Below are 14,229 nucleotides of genomic sequence, written 5' to 3' on the forward strand. Positions count from 1 at the left end.
GCGGAAAGGATGCGATGTGGTGGTGGCAGCAACAGCGGCGGCAGCGGCAGGTCAGCGGAAAGCACAGTCACATGTTTTAAAAAGTAGGAAGGGACACCTGGGGAGCGCTTTCAGCACCAGCCCGGACCACGCAGCTCAGGTTCCACTGCTGGGAAAACAAAGCCTCATTGCTTCTGACTGTGAAAACTGGCTAGGGCTGGGGCAGAGGAATAAACTGCCAGTCTCTGAGCAGAGTCCATTTGCTTAAAAGGCACGAACGGTCCTAGAATGTCTGCAGACACACCTACTCTGGGAATGATGGCCAGGGCAGCAGCTAGAGGGGTGCCAGTGCCATATGGGAAGCTGGAGAAGTGCCTGGAAAAGAAGCAAGTGGTGAGCAAGTGGCATTGTTCCCTCTTGGACCCCCTCCCCCACATACAGCACCACAATGTGGTGAAATGGATCATTCTGTACTGAGGAATACCTAAGGCTCCGCCCCTTACAACGTAACAGGAGCGACAGCTCTACCTAAGACACAGAGGCAAACAAACACAGGAGCCTGTCAAGATGAGGAGACAGAGAAGTATGGGCCAAAAGGGGGAACAGATCAAGGTTCCAGTGATAGAAGTAAACAGTGAGGAGATAGCCAACCTAAAAGAGTTCAAGACATTGGTGTTAAAGATGCTCACAGACTTGACAGATATGCTTAAGTACGGCAAATGCAGAAAGGAAGAAGTGAAGGCCATGCTAAATGAAGCGAAGGAAAATCCACACAAAACTAATGGTGAAGGGAAGGAAACGGGTTCGAATCAATGATCTGGAACATAAGGAAGAAAAAACAGTCAACCAGTACAGAATGAGGAAACAAGAATTGAAAAAAATGAGGAGAGGCTTAGGAACCTCTGGGACAACTTTAAATGTGCCAACATCTGAATCATAGGGATGCCAGAAGGAGAAGAGTAAGAAATTGAAAATTTATGTGAAAAAATGAAGGCAAACTTCCCTAATTTGGCAAAGGAAATAGACATACAAGTGCAGGAAGCACAGAAAGTCCCAAACAAGCTAGATCCAAAGAGGACCACACCAAGACACATCATAGTTAAAATGCCAAAGGTTAAAGATAAAGAGAGAATCTTAAAAGCAGCAAGAGAAGAGAGTTACCTACAAAGGGGTGCCTATAAGACTGTCAGCCAATTTCTCACAAAAAACTTTGCAGGTAAGAAGGGATTGGCAAGAAGTATTTAATGTGAGGAAAAGCTAGGTCCTATAATCAAAATTACTCTCTCCAGCAAAGCTATCATTTAGAATGGAAGGGCAGATAAAGTGTTTCCCAGACAAGGTAAAGCTAAAGGAGTTCATCATCACCAAACCCTTATTATACGAAATGTTAAAGGGACTTATTTTAGAAAAAGAAGATCAAAACTATGAACATTAAAATGACAACAAACTCACACTATCAAAAAAAAAAAATCCAACTAAACAAACCAGAATAGGAACAGAATTGTAGGTATGGGGAGCATTTGGGAGTGGGAAGGAGGAGAAATGGGGAAATGGTACAGGGATTAAGAAGCAGAATTGGTTAGTACAAAATAGAGAAGTTAAGAATAATGTAGGAATGGGTGAAGCCAAAGAACTTATATCCACGACCTATGTACATGTACTAAGGTGGGGGATTGCTGGAGGGAACTGGGGTTCTGGGCAGAGGGGAGCAAAGGGAAAATAAATTGGGACAGCTCTAACATAATAAAATATACTTTAAAAAAAGACAAATAGCATTTTTAATGATCGTTTTTATTTCCAATTACATTGTAAATTTACTCAGTATAGGGACTTTAAAATGCATTATATTGTCATTGCTCTGTATACCACTTTTGAATTTTCTTTTTTTAATGTAAAATCCCAGCTGAATTTTCAAGTAACACTGAAACAACCTTGTTCATTTCTGTCCTGTTCTGGGTGTCTCAAATAATCTCAAGGCAGTTGTGTTGTAGCTGTTACAGAGTGGGGGTCTCCAAAAATCCCCAGAGCTTGCGGGTTGGGGGATGGGGAAAAGGGAACAGCTTTTAAGAAGCCTTTGCATGACTATGGCTGGTGGCTAGTTTCTTAGTTATGCAAATGGCTTTGGTTCTTCCAAGGCCCCAAGGAGATGGGAGGGGTTTTGACCATGGAATGGTGTGGAAAGGGCATACAGAGACTGCGCAAGGTTCTGTGAATGGTCAGAACTGGTTACCACGCCCACTGAGTCACAGGACGCAGTCAGGGTTTTAAAAATAAGGTGGCAACCATTTTAGAGAGAGGAGGAGAGGAGATCCATGCGGTTTGCAAGGAGGGCAGAGGAGAACTCCATGCGGCTTGGAAAGGAAAGGGAGAACTCCGTGTGGTTTACAAGGAGGCTGGAAACTCCACGCGGTTCTGCATTAAGAGCCGGAGAGCACTGCAACACAGGCAAAACCTCCCCAATCAGGATCGAATGATTGGGAGCTGCTGGTAAAACGGAACTGTGTCTGCGAAGCGGTAAGACTGCATCTCTGACTTTTCTAAAACTAGCCTGGTTTGGTAGGGGGAGGCAGAACTCTGTGTTTGTGGGTGTTTTAAAGAAAATAAGACTTAACGGCAGAAATGTGCAAATAATCTCAATCTATGTAACCATTAAATAAACAATTATTTTTCTTTTCACCAAACTCAGGTATGGAGAGTAATGCTTCTGGTGGCGGGCAATTGGGCCCCTAATAACTGAACAGCCTGTGGGTTCTGTTACACTCTGGCTCCCAACGTGGGGCTTTAATAATTGCCTGTGGCAAGTTGACCCCCTAGGGAGACACCTCCTGAGGGCGCCGGCTGCATAAATATGCCTGGAGGATGAAAAGAAAACAGAACTGGGATGGGATTAGAGAAGTAAGACTATTTGGCTAAAAATTTATTAGCATTTCTGAATTATTTCTGAAATAATGGGATTGTGGATGCTAGATTTGTTTTACTGATCAAGAGTACTCCTGGGAATAGTAGAATTATGAATGCCTAAGTGGTATATATGTTTTCTGGTCTTTGGGATTTTTCTGGTTATAGCCATTGGCATGTATGTCTGGGTCAATAAAAGCAGTTCTGGGCAAGTCCCTGAGGGCAGTCCGCTGGAGAGAATTTTGGAAAATTGGGATATGTACTGTTGTTACCCTGTGACTAAGAACATACTGATTTATTATTGTAACACTGTTTTGCCTGAGTATGTTTCGGATAGTAAGGAAAGGCGGCCTGTGAATGGTTCCCTGAATTACCATGTCATTAAGCAATTGAAGAGTTACTGCCAGCAATCAGGAAATTGGGAAGAGATCTATTATGTAAATGCATTTGTCGAGTTGTATAATAAGACCTTAACAGAGATGGAGGACCGAGTAATGGTGCAGAGGAAAAAAGTGGTCCCAAAGCTTTTTCCTGAGAGCAAAACACCAGAAGAAAGGGAGAATGAGGAAATAGCCCTCATTAACACTCTGAATTGGGGGACAAAGACTCTGACAAAAGGAGCTGTTTTGGCACCAAACTGCGCCCAGGTGGAGGCAGTTTTTGTGGGACCATCCTCTCCGCAGGTGGAGGTGGTTTCCACCGCACCGCTTCCTCTACAGGTGGGAGTGGCTTCCGCAGAGCCCACCCCTCTGTAGACTTAAGGGACTTTCCTCCCACCACCCCTTTTGGTTACAGCCTCTGAAGTCACCACAAAGCCAATGACTCCACCCCTGCAGGAGAAATGGGTCTTCCCCACCAGAACCCACCAAGGAACCCAGTATAGTTAGGGGGCCTCCCAATTCGGAGCAAGCCAATTTCCCCCACGGCAGTACCCAATAGGTGGAGTAAATCAGCAAGGCCAGCCCTCTGGCTACTGTTGGGCCCATACTGTTTTCCGCTTCAGACTTGCTAAATTGGAAAAATTCTAACCCCTCATATAGGAATGATCCTCAGAAAATGGCAGAGCTTGTTGCCTCCATTTTGGCCACCCATAACCCAAACTGGGCAGATGTACAGGCTCTCCTAAATATTCTGCTAGCTGGGGATGAGAAGCGGCTGGTTACAAGTAAGGCTAATGAAGAGGCTCAGCGTCTTCACAGAGGATCCCAATGGGACCCCTGACCCAACTGCCAATTCCTTGGACAGAGCCTAACTGGGACCCAAATGGTGGGGGCCTAGTCCCTTTGAAACATTATAGGAGGTGTATATTGGAAGGATTTAGAAAGGGGGTACCCATGCCAGAAAGCCTGGATTTGGTACAGACTATTCAGCAAAAGACAACTGAGGATCCTTGTGAGTTTTGGAGGGGATCTATCAAGCTTATAGGAAGAACACTGATGTTGATCCACAGGCACAAGAGAACCATGCATGATCCAGTGGAACATAGCACGTTTTCCTGGACTGTTATACAGACGCTGATGACATCGTACCCCAGATCCGAAGGAGAGAGCTGACAAATAAGGGCTGGGGAACTTCCGGGTATGTTTTTGGCTTATATCCTTTTGGGGAGCAAGGGAAGTGCTGGGTCCCATGGGAGAACAGGACTCTGGGCTGAAGTGCTCCCCAGGTTGGAATATTGTAAATAAAGACCTGTTTTCCTCGACATTAGTTTTTGGATTTTACACCAAGGCGCCATGTGAAAAAAAACTCCTTTCCCTCTGTACCAGTTTTGGTGACCAAGATGGGACTAATAGAACCTGTAGTCAGGTCCCAGATATGTGGGGCAGACTGACTCCTGGAGCATGGCTATGGGGATTTCCCAGTAGCAGGGAACCACCCTGCAGCCCAGCTCAAGGCGCCAGTTGCCAGGAATGCCACAATGGTGGAAGAAAACAGGTTCAGGAAAGGAGGGAACCCTTAGGCTCTTTGAACCGAACCTGCATGCAGGTTGCGGTTGGACACTGAGCTGCATGGGCTTACTGCCATTTTGGGTAAGCCACGTGAGTGCTCCACCATGATGTATGAGTCACGTGGGTTTCCCACAATCTTGTGGATGGCACATACGAGTGCCACCATCTTTGAAGATGCTGCATATGATGCTGCCACCATCTTTGAAGTGGGCAAAATGTTGGGTTAGCTATGCTCCTCAGGTAATGTACTTTGCAAAATGGCGTATGTCTAGACAGTCAAGTCATTGGTACATGACAGGATATTTGCAAGGTCTAAGCTTCAGAAAACTGCAGGATATCTACAAATCTAGGGAACTTTTAGCTGCCAGAGTGTAACAGAACCCACAGGCGGTTCAGTTATTAGGGGCCCAATTGCCCGCCACCAGAAGCATTACTCTCCATACCTGAGTTTGGTGAAAAGAAAAAATAATTGTTTATTTAATGGTTACATAGATTGAGATTATTTGCGGATTTCTGCCGTTAAGTCTTATTTTCTTTAAAACACCCACAAACACAGAGTTCTGCCTCCCCCTACCAAACCAGGCTAGTTTTAGAAAAGTCAGAGATGCAGTCTTACTGCTTCGCACAGTTCCATTTTACCAGCAGCTCCCAATCATTCGATCCTGATTGGGGAGGTTTTGCCTGTGTTGCAGTGCTCTCCGGCTCTTAATGCAGAACCGCGTGGAGTTTCCAGCCTCCTTGTAAACCACATGGATTTCTCCCTTTCCTTTCCAAGCCGCATGGAGTTCTCCTCTGCCCTCCTTGCAAACCGCATGGATCTCCTCTCCTCCTCTCTCTAAAATGGTTGCCACCTTATTTTTAAATCCCTGACTGCGCCCTGTGACGCAGTGGGCATGGTAACCAGTTCTGACCATTCACAGAACCTTGTGCAGGCTCTGCATGCCCTTTCCACACCATTCCATGGTCAAAACCCCTCCCATCTCCTTGGAAGAACCAAAGCCATTCAGGGAAGTGAGAAACTAGCTACCCACCATGGTGTTCCCTTTTCCCCATTCACCAACCCGCAAGCTCTGGGATTTTTGGATCCCCACTCTGTAACTTAGCCAGTGACTCTTGACTTGGAGAGTGGGAAGTTATTTCTAGACTGAGTTCATTAACTTCAGCTGGACTCCTTAGTAATACTAGAAAAAATATTCTCACGTTTGTAGTTAAAACCGAATCACATACCCGGCACCCAGCACAATCCTTGGCACATTTGTGCGGCCTCGTTTAAAGGCCAGGCAAGCTGAACACTGTTAAGTGCTGTTTTTTTAAAAGCACTGAATGTGGGAATTGTGCAAGGGATCCCTCAAACTCAACAAGTGCTACCCGCCTGCTCTCCGCCCGCACCTTAATCCTGGTTTCAGTCCCTGATGCCTTCACGTAGCCACTGACTGGGCTCAGCGTCATGTCTGTCTCCCAGCACAGACCCCGCGCAGGCGCAGATTCCTGAGGGGGGGACTAGAAGCCTAGATTGGGCTTCCAGGAGAGGAAGTACGCCCTCGCCGCCTGCTGTTCGGCCAATGGAGCGGCGCAGCTCAGCCGTGGACCTATAAAGTGGGGCAGGAGGCGGGCGGAGGGCGGAAGAAGCCGCTTTCATGTGAGTAGGGGGCGGGGTGGACGGGGGCTGGGCGGCTGGGCGGCTGGGGAGGCCCAGGCGACGGAGCCTCCGGGAAGGCGGGCGGCGTAGGAGACGGCGGGTCGGGTAGGGACGAGTTTTCCCCTCTTCTCCTCCGGCTTCCCCTCCACCAAGCTCCGGGGGGGTCCTCTGACGGCCTCTTCGAGGACCTAAGCTGCGTTCTCATCCCGCGGGGCTGGGCCGGCAAGACTCCGTTCAGCTCCTTTGATGAGCCGGGTTGTGAGGGGAGCTGTGATTGGGGGGAGGGGGAGGGAGGGCCGCGGCGGAGGGAAGAGGGCGCATGCGCAGGTGGGAACGCTCTGGGAGCCCCTGCCCAAACCGGTTCCCCCTGTCTTGGGTGGGTGGGTGCCTGCCTGTCTTCCGAGTCTTGCACTTGGCGGCCGTCCTTCTGGGTCCTCAGCAAAGCTCGTTAGTTTTGTGTCTACTGTTTTGCGCCAGGTCCTATGTGGGAGTCTGGCTGTTCCCTCCGCCTCAGTTTCTCTCCAGTGCCCCCTGGGCCTGTTTCTGATTTCTGCTGGCCTCGGGCTCGGCCTGCGTTACTGGGCTGCGCCTGATCTGAAAGGCATGTTTTCGTCTAGTGTGGATCTGCCATCTCTTTGGCCTTGCCATTTCGTTTTCCCCGCTCTCTGTTAAATTGGCCCCGGCATCCGACTCACCCCGTTTTTCAGTATCTGCTCCCAATTACCTCCTCGCTGTATCTTGAGTCTCAGCAGCCTGCGGGGTTCTAGATGTTGAGTTAGAGGGATAACTAAACTCCCTGGAGTTTGCTGTCCATTGCCCGATAGTTCTTTGGTCCATAACAGTCAGACTGTTACCATCTGTACCTGCTTTTACAGGCGTCTCCGTGCTAGGGTTACTCGGAGATTCCTTTATCGTGGAAGCAAAAATGTTCTCCGCTAGTTCAAAACCCTGTTGCAATTTGAATGTGAGAAATTTTAGTTTTTGTCATTTTTATCAATGGGAAAAACTGTCAGGGACCGGTTTCACAATTAATTTGATAATTTTCATTACAATAAACACCTGTATTCACATATGTGTAACTGTAGTAGTAAGTCCGGAGCTTGTGTGTATGTTTCCAGCTGCTTTGTTTACTTAGGAAGTAAAGGACAATGGTGGGTGAATTGAACTGTGTCGCATTAAACTGATGTTTGAAAAGTTGAGAAAAGCCTAAGTGCTAAGGAAGTGCACATTCAACTTTAAAAAAAACCCAAAAAACAAAGGACCTGTTGGCCTTAATCCAGGTGTGTGGAGAGTGCTGTGTTATATGTGTTGAAAGCTTTTAAATTGGGTTTACTAAAACTACAAATGAGTAGGGGAGAGAATTGTTTATGATCTTTCTAGAGCTCAGTTTGCATTAGTAAAATTCGAATCCATGATTGATTTGTATTTATTGGTAACATTTAAAATTCACAAGTAGCTTTTGTAGAATTTATCAGCACATTCGTAATTGATATTGAACTTGTAGCTATTTTTAGTACACTTTTTGTTTTAGTTGTATAATTCAGTTTACAATTAACTTGTTGGCATTTATATTTGTCTGGATAGTTAACCTATCTACTATATATGCATTTGGCATAGTGTTCTATTTGCAGTTACAGGTGCTTTAATGAGACTATAAAAGTGAAAACACCTGCTTCCTATCTTTTTTTTTTTCACTGCATATTGAAAGAAGTGTATTGTGCACATTAGCTACACGAGGGACATGATTTTCCACAAATATACCTCAGCTTTACAGCCTGGATTCTTTGAAAGAAGTTGTTGTGTTTTATTGAGTATATTTCTAGCTAGACTTTGCAGCCCGGATTCTTTTAAAAAGGCCATTGTCTTTTAGTGAGTATGTTTCCAGCTGAAATAAAGCCTACTTTGAAGGTCTCATCATTTCACAGTAATTGTTTTAACAAGTGAACTTTGACTGCAGGCTTCAGAAAACAATTCGTTTGAAATTGGTGCAACTGTTGAGTGTACTGAGGTTCTGACATAGGGTGCCCATACTGTTATTGTAGTTTTCAGTATAATCGGATATTATTAACCTTCTCAAGCATGTGGAATAAATGAATGTAAAACTTATCTTTTTTGGAGCTAGAACTCAAATATTAAAGAAGTGCTTATTTAACCAATGTAAAGCAGAGTTCGGCAAGACATTTGGGTGCTCTGTATGTAACTGCCTTGTTTTATTGGTTTTCCATAATTAGATCCCAAAGAAAGAAAATCCAAGGCTAAGGACTTGTGTTTATTGGTTTATATGAAAAACAAAAAACAGTGTATTAGTTTAACAGCTGTTTCTTTTTGCAATAATTTGGTTACCTTGTTCTATTTCTGCCACCCTCTCAACCCCAGTTTTCTGATGATCCTGAGATTATCATTCTTTAGGAAACTTATGAGTCAAAAAAAAAATAATAATACTAGACAGACATTTAAACTTATATTGTAACCACTCTTGTTGACCCTAACAGTCGTGTCTCTCTGTGTTCAAAGACTGTCTGACCAAATATGGCAGTTTGCAAGTCATGAATACTTTATAGAATTTAGCCTGCGAAGATTTTCTCTTAGCAAAGCAACCGTAATACTCTGAGTCAACAGTGAGAATTTTTTGAAGATTGTTCTCTCATAGTAGAGTTCTATAAGGCCTGACTTTCCCCCCAAATTCCTCTTTCTATGGATCATTAAATAGTTAAAAATAAAACTTGTTTTTAAGTTCATGGATGACATTAAATAGTGTATGTTACCTTGGCTCTAAAACATGAAAAGTATATGTTAATTATATGGTTATGTGCTGACTTTGGGGGTTTACTCCTCTCTAAGAGTTGATAAATGAATGTATATCTCCAGTTAAGGTTGCATCAGCTTTTAGGTTATAAATCACTACTCTCTAGGATCTGTTAATCTTTGTGGTAATAAATTTTTCTCCATACTAAAATCTGGCATTTCTTAAGGTACATTCATATGTTAGATCCTGTGGTAACTTTAATAAAATATTATTTCTTAAAGCTTAACAATAACTCGACTTTTTAAAAACTTCTTTTTCCCACTTGCCAGTGTTTAAAGATTTTACTTATTTATTTTTAGAGAGCGGGAAAGGAAGGGAGAAAGAGAGGGAGAGAAACTTCAATCTGTTGCTCTTGCACACCCCCATCTGGGGACCTAGCCCACAACCCAGGCATGTGCCGGAACTGGCGACCTTTCAGTTCACAGCCCTGCACTCAATCCACTGAGGCACGCCAGCCAGGGCTCATTTTCCAGTATTTATACATTTTGATAATTGCAACCATCAGTCTGTGGTTATAATCTTGTTTTCCATTTTGTAAGGATGACCTTTGTAACAGGGAAAGGAATTGATATGCAGAATCTTTCTTTGGGGACATATTGTAAATATCAGGGGTATTAAGAGACAGCATACGAGGCTAAATTGGATTAAATGTCAAGCAGTTGTATAATACTATTGTTGGGAAGAACCTTGAGATAATTATTTTTAATATTCTTACTATAGTGGTAATAAACTCCCATATGCCCTTGAAGTATGCTGATAAATGGATTCTGGCAATGTAAGAGTTTAAACATGTCACATAAATCCTTTTGCTGGGATACACGATTGTCTATGAATAGACCTCATATCTGCAGAAGAGAAATGGTTATATTTTCATTGCAGTTGGCCACCAGAAAGTTTTTTCTTTGGTTGTGAGAAAAGATCTTTTCATATAGGACTAAAAACACCTGTGGAACGTAATTAAATATTTGTGACTTAAAAAAAAGATTATTTATTTTTAGAGAGAGGGGAAGGGAGGGAAGAAAAGAGGGAGACAGATTTTGATGTGTGAGAGAGAACGTTGATCTGTTGCCTCTTGCACCCAGCCTGGGACCTGGCCTGCAACCCAGGCATGTGCTCTGTCCAGGAATTGAACCTGTGAGCTTTTGGTTCACAGGCTTGTTCTTAATTCACTGAGCCACACCAGGCAGGGTGATCAGGGCATTCTTATATCAGAAATTGCCGAAGATGTGTGTCTTCTGCCAGCCATTTCTGGTTTGCTTATATACATTCCCCTGAAAATCAGAGGTCATAGAAAGGGAATCCATATTTATTGCATTTATCTTAGGCTTCGGTCATCTGTCAAATAATTTGCTTGCGTGACACTATAAATTCCCATTGTTTAAGGAGAAATGAATAATACAATGTTTCAGATCTGAGTGTAGACAGGTAGATATTCTAAACGGAATAGATTCATTTTCTTCACTGTGGATGAGGAGAAACATGACTAATTTTCTAAAAGAAAAAATTTTTGGATGATCCTGCAGTGCTTAGAAATATTCATATTTTTATATTTATAAAACACTAATGTGAATTATGCTTTAGAAATCCATTTGAGAAAAGGTAAAGACAAGCTTACTTAAAAAAAAAAAAATCTATACTAGCAAGGTCAGAAATATAATCTGACCTTGTGAATGAGTAGTACATTCCTTTTCCTGTGTTCCAGAGATAGGTTTCTATTGTGGAAATGGCATCCAAATAATTTAAACATTTAGTTTCAGAGATACTGTGTTGAAGTGAAGCATACCTAGAGTTCTGGAAAAAATTAAAGGGCTGTTTCCTGAAATATCCATAAGAACATGGGGAAACACTTAATGTGGGTTGTTTTTTTCAGGTGTCAACAGTATTGAACTTAACATAGTATAAAGTAAATTTTATGTGCATTTCATCCCCTCTTCTTACATCTTATATCTTTCATTAAAGGTATCAAGATATAGAGGGGAGAGTATAAATATACAGATATTCCAAGTCTGGCACTTATGAGTATATAACTGAAGGTAACCTGCTTAGTGACTGTGAGACTCAGTTTCTTCACTTGGAACTAATTAGATTTACATTGTGGATTAGGACTGGAAAGTACCTGGCGTCCCCCAGCCCAGCCCCTTTCCTGGATACTCTCATTCACAAAAGAATAAAATGGGTTCAGTACCCTCATTTTATGTATGAGAAAACTGAAGCTGTAACATCATCCAACTCATATCAAAAGGACTGAGAAATTAAACTCCCAATGGGTTTTTTAAAAAATATTATGCCAGGCTAATTTTTGATAGTCTTAATGAAGCTTGATTATGAGAAAATGAGAAATAACTGAAAAACTTGGCTGTCGTATTGAGATACTTTACTGTATTGATTTTGTGAGTTTTACCCTAAGGAGTCTATTAAATTACAACCAGTCTTTTAAAACTTTTATTGACCAGTGAATGGATAAATAAAATGTGACATAGATTGGCCAATATATATTGATTCGTTTGATTTTTTTCCAGTGAGATGGATCTAATAGCACTTAGTTGTCTTCAAATTAATACAAAACAATTTTGTTAGATTATATAGTGACAGCTGTCATATCAGTGTGGATTTAAAAAAAATTAAAATTGGTGACTTTTTGTGTATCCATTTTAATATTAAAGATGATAGAAAATAAGGAACATTTTTGGGATATTATGCTTTATTATTCCAAAAAAAGTAAAAATGCAACCGAAACCCCTCAAAAAGATTTGTGCAGTATATGGAGAAGGTGCTGTGACTGATGAAACGTGTCAAAAGTAGTTTGCGAAGTGTCATGCTGGAGATTTCTCGCTGGGCGAAGCTCAGTAGTCATGTAGACCAGTTGAAGTTGATAGTGATCAAAACAAGACATTAATTGAGAACAATCAATGTTATACCATGCGGAGATAGTCGACATACTGAAAATATCCAGATCAATAAAGCTATTAGTGAAAATGAAAAATGTGTCTTATTTTATGGAAAAAACTGTAGAGACTTTTTAGTCAACCCAGTGCATACATTGGAATGTTACATAGCTTTAAAAAGAAAGGAAATTGTCACATGCTACAACATAAATAAATGAACTTTGCAAAATATGTAAGCCAACGACAAAAAGACAAGTATTGGTATGATTTCATTACCTATATGAGTTCCCTGGAGTAATCAAATTTATAAAGACAGAAAGTAGAATGTTGTTTGCCTGTGGGAATGGGAGTTACTGTTTAGTGGGTGGAGTTTCAGCTGAAGACGAAAAAGTTATGTGATGGATAATGGAGATGGTTGCACAATACACATAATGTGAATGTACTTGATGCCACCAAACTAAAATGGTAAAGTATATGTTATGTGTATTAACCACAATTCTAGAAAATTAAAAACTAAAAATCTTTTAAAAATTAAAAAACTTAAAAAATTTTCTTACAAATCCCAGTATTTCAGAAGTATCTTTTTTTAGTTCATTTGGAATTGAACTAAAAGAGTTACTTCATAGTTAAAGGAAGTAAATTGTCACAGGCATTATAGGTTAAAATTTGCCTAAGACTGACTTTTAGATAAATTGGTTTATCTTGCCTTTAAGTGCAGTAGGCCCAGTATGAATGTTTTGTTTTTGCCTTTTTTTAAAAACTAAACAAATTATTCAGAAAGCTTATCTTAATATGATTCTCTTAGTTAACTAAAGTAATTCAAAGAAACAGCTTCCAAATTCAAAGTCAGACTTAAAGGAAGACACATCTATTGTTTAGCAATTAGTATAGTGGTGGAAAGTAATTTATTTTTATAAAGGAGGGATTGTTTTCTACTGAGTTTCATTAGCTTTGTCCCACCCTTTCCACGGCTAGGCTGTGAAATTAATTTGAAAACCAAGGCAGGGAAACTAACTTTAGATCCAGGAGGGGAAAAGAAAAAAGCTGAGATTAACATAGTACAATTTTTATTTATTTAAAAAAATATTTTATTTATTTTTAGAGACGGGATAAGAGGGAGAAAGGGGGAGAGAAACATCAGTGTGTGGTTGCCACTCATGCGCCCCCAACTGGGGACCTGGCTCGCAACCCAGGCCTGTGCCCTGACTGGAATTGAACTGGCGACCCTTTGGTTCGCAGGCCAGCGCTCAATCCACTGAGCCACACCAGCCAGGGCTAGTACAATTTTTAAAACTACTGTACCTTTTTTGCATTCTCCAAGATTAATTTTAAAGGACTACAAACCCACAGGAATTGGTCTATTACAGCATCTTCGAAATTTTCTTACTTTGCTGTTTCCTGTCTTGTTCTTTTTCTGAGCAGAGTAATCTCATCAGATCTGTGTTTTAGAAGGATACAACTGGGAGCAGTGTAAGAGGATGGATTGGAATGGGGAGATGATGGAGATAGGAACACAAAGGAGAAAAGATGCACTTCAGAAGAGGACAGTGGCACCTAGGTACCTGGTTTTGGATCAAGTACCAAATAAACTTTCTCAGTGAACTTAAGCAAGTTATTGAACTAGTCTAGTCTCCTCTTGTCATGTGGAGTTAATAACTGTCTCGTAAGGTTAGTGTCAAGACTATTATTAATGCATGTAATGTTTCTTAGTACCAGGTTGGGTGTAAAATCACAACTCTTTAGCTTTAGCAGGGTGATTAAGTATCCTTACAGTTCCCTAAGGGTGTACTCCTTTGCTTGCTGGCTGAGCAACAAAAATGAAGGGAGAAGTGATAAGAGGGTATTTAGGTCCAAAGGGAATCAGGGTATGTTTTGTGGCTCAGTGTTGTTTTTGGCCATGACAGTTGGCAGCTCACTGGAGTCAGGCGAACTCAAAGGTAGTTCCTTTTTTTTTTTTATTTTAATCCTCACACAGGATATGTTTATTGATTTTTGAGAGAGAGAAACATCAATCAGTAGCCTCCTGCATGCACCCCAACCAGGGATCAAATCTGCAACTTAGATGTGTGTCTT

At 41.8% G+C, this 14,229-nt stretch overlaps 1 protein-coding gene across 1 annotated transcript in view; it reads left to right on the top strand.

The window, feature by feature from the left end:
* The first annotated feature begins 6,493 nt into the window (after positions 1 to 6,493).
* The window catches only part of RABGAP1 (RAB GTPase activating protein 1), a 147,150-nt gene continuing 139,414 nt past the window's right edge, over positions 6,494 to 14,229 (top strand). Inside the window, exon 1 of the mRNA XM_090274692.1 lies at positions 6,494 to 6,570. The gene's annotated coding sequence lies outside the window, so the exon portion shown is untranslated. The remainder of the gene's footprint in view (positions 6,571 to 14,229) is intronic.

This window comes from Furipterus horrens, unplaced genomic scaffold, assembly GCF_987537825.1.
Source record: "Furipterus horrens unplaced genomic scaffold, mFurHor1.1.pri manual_scaffold_4, whole genome shotgun sequence".
NCBI lineage: Eukaryota > Metazoa > Chordata > Mammalia > Chiroptera > Furipteridae > Furipterus > Furipterus horrens.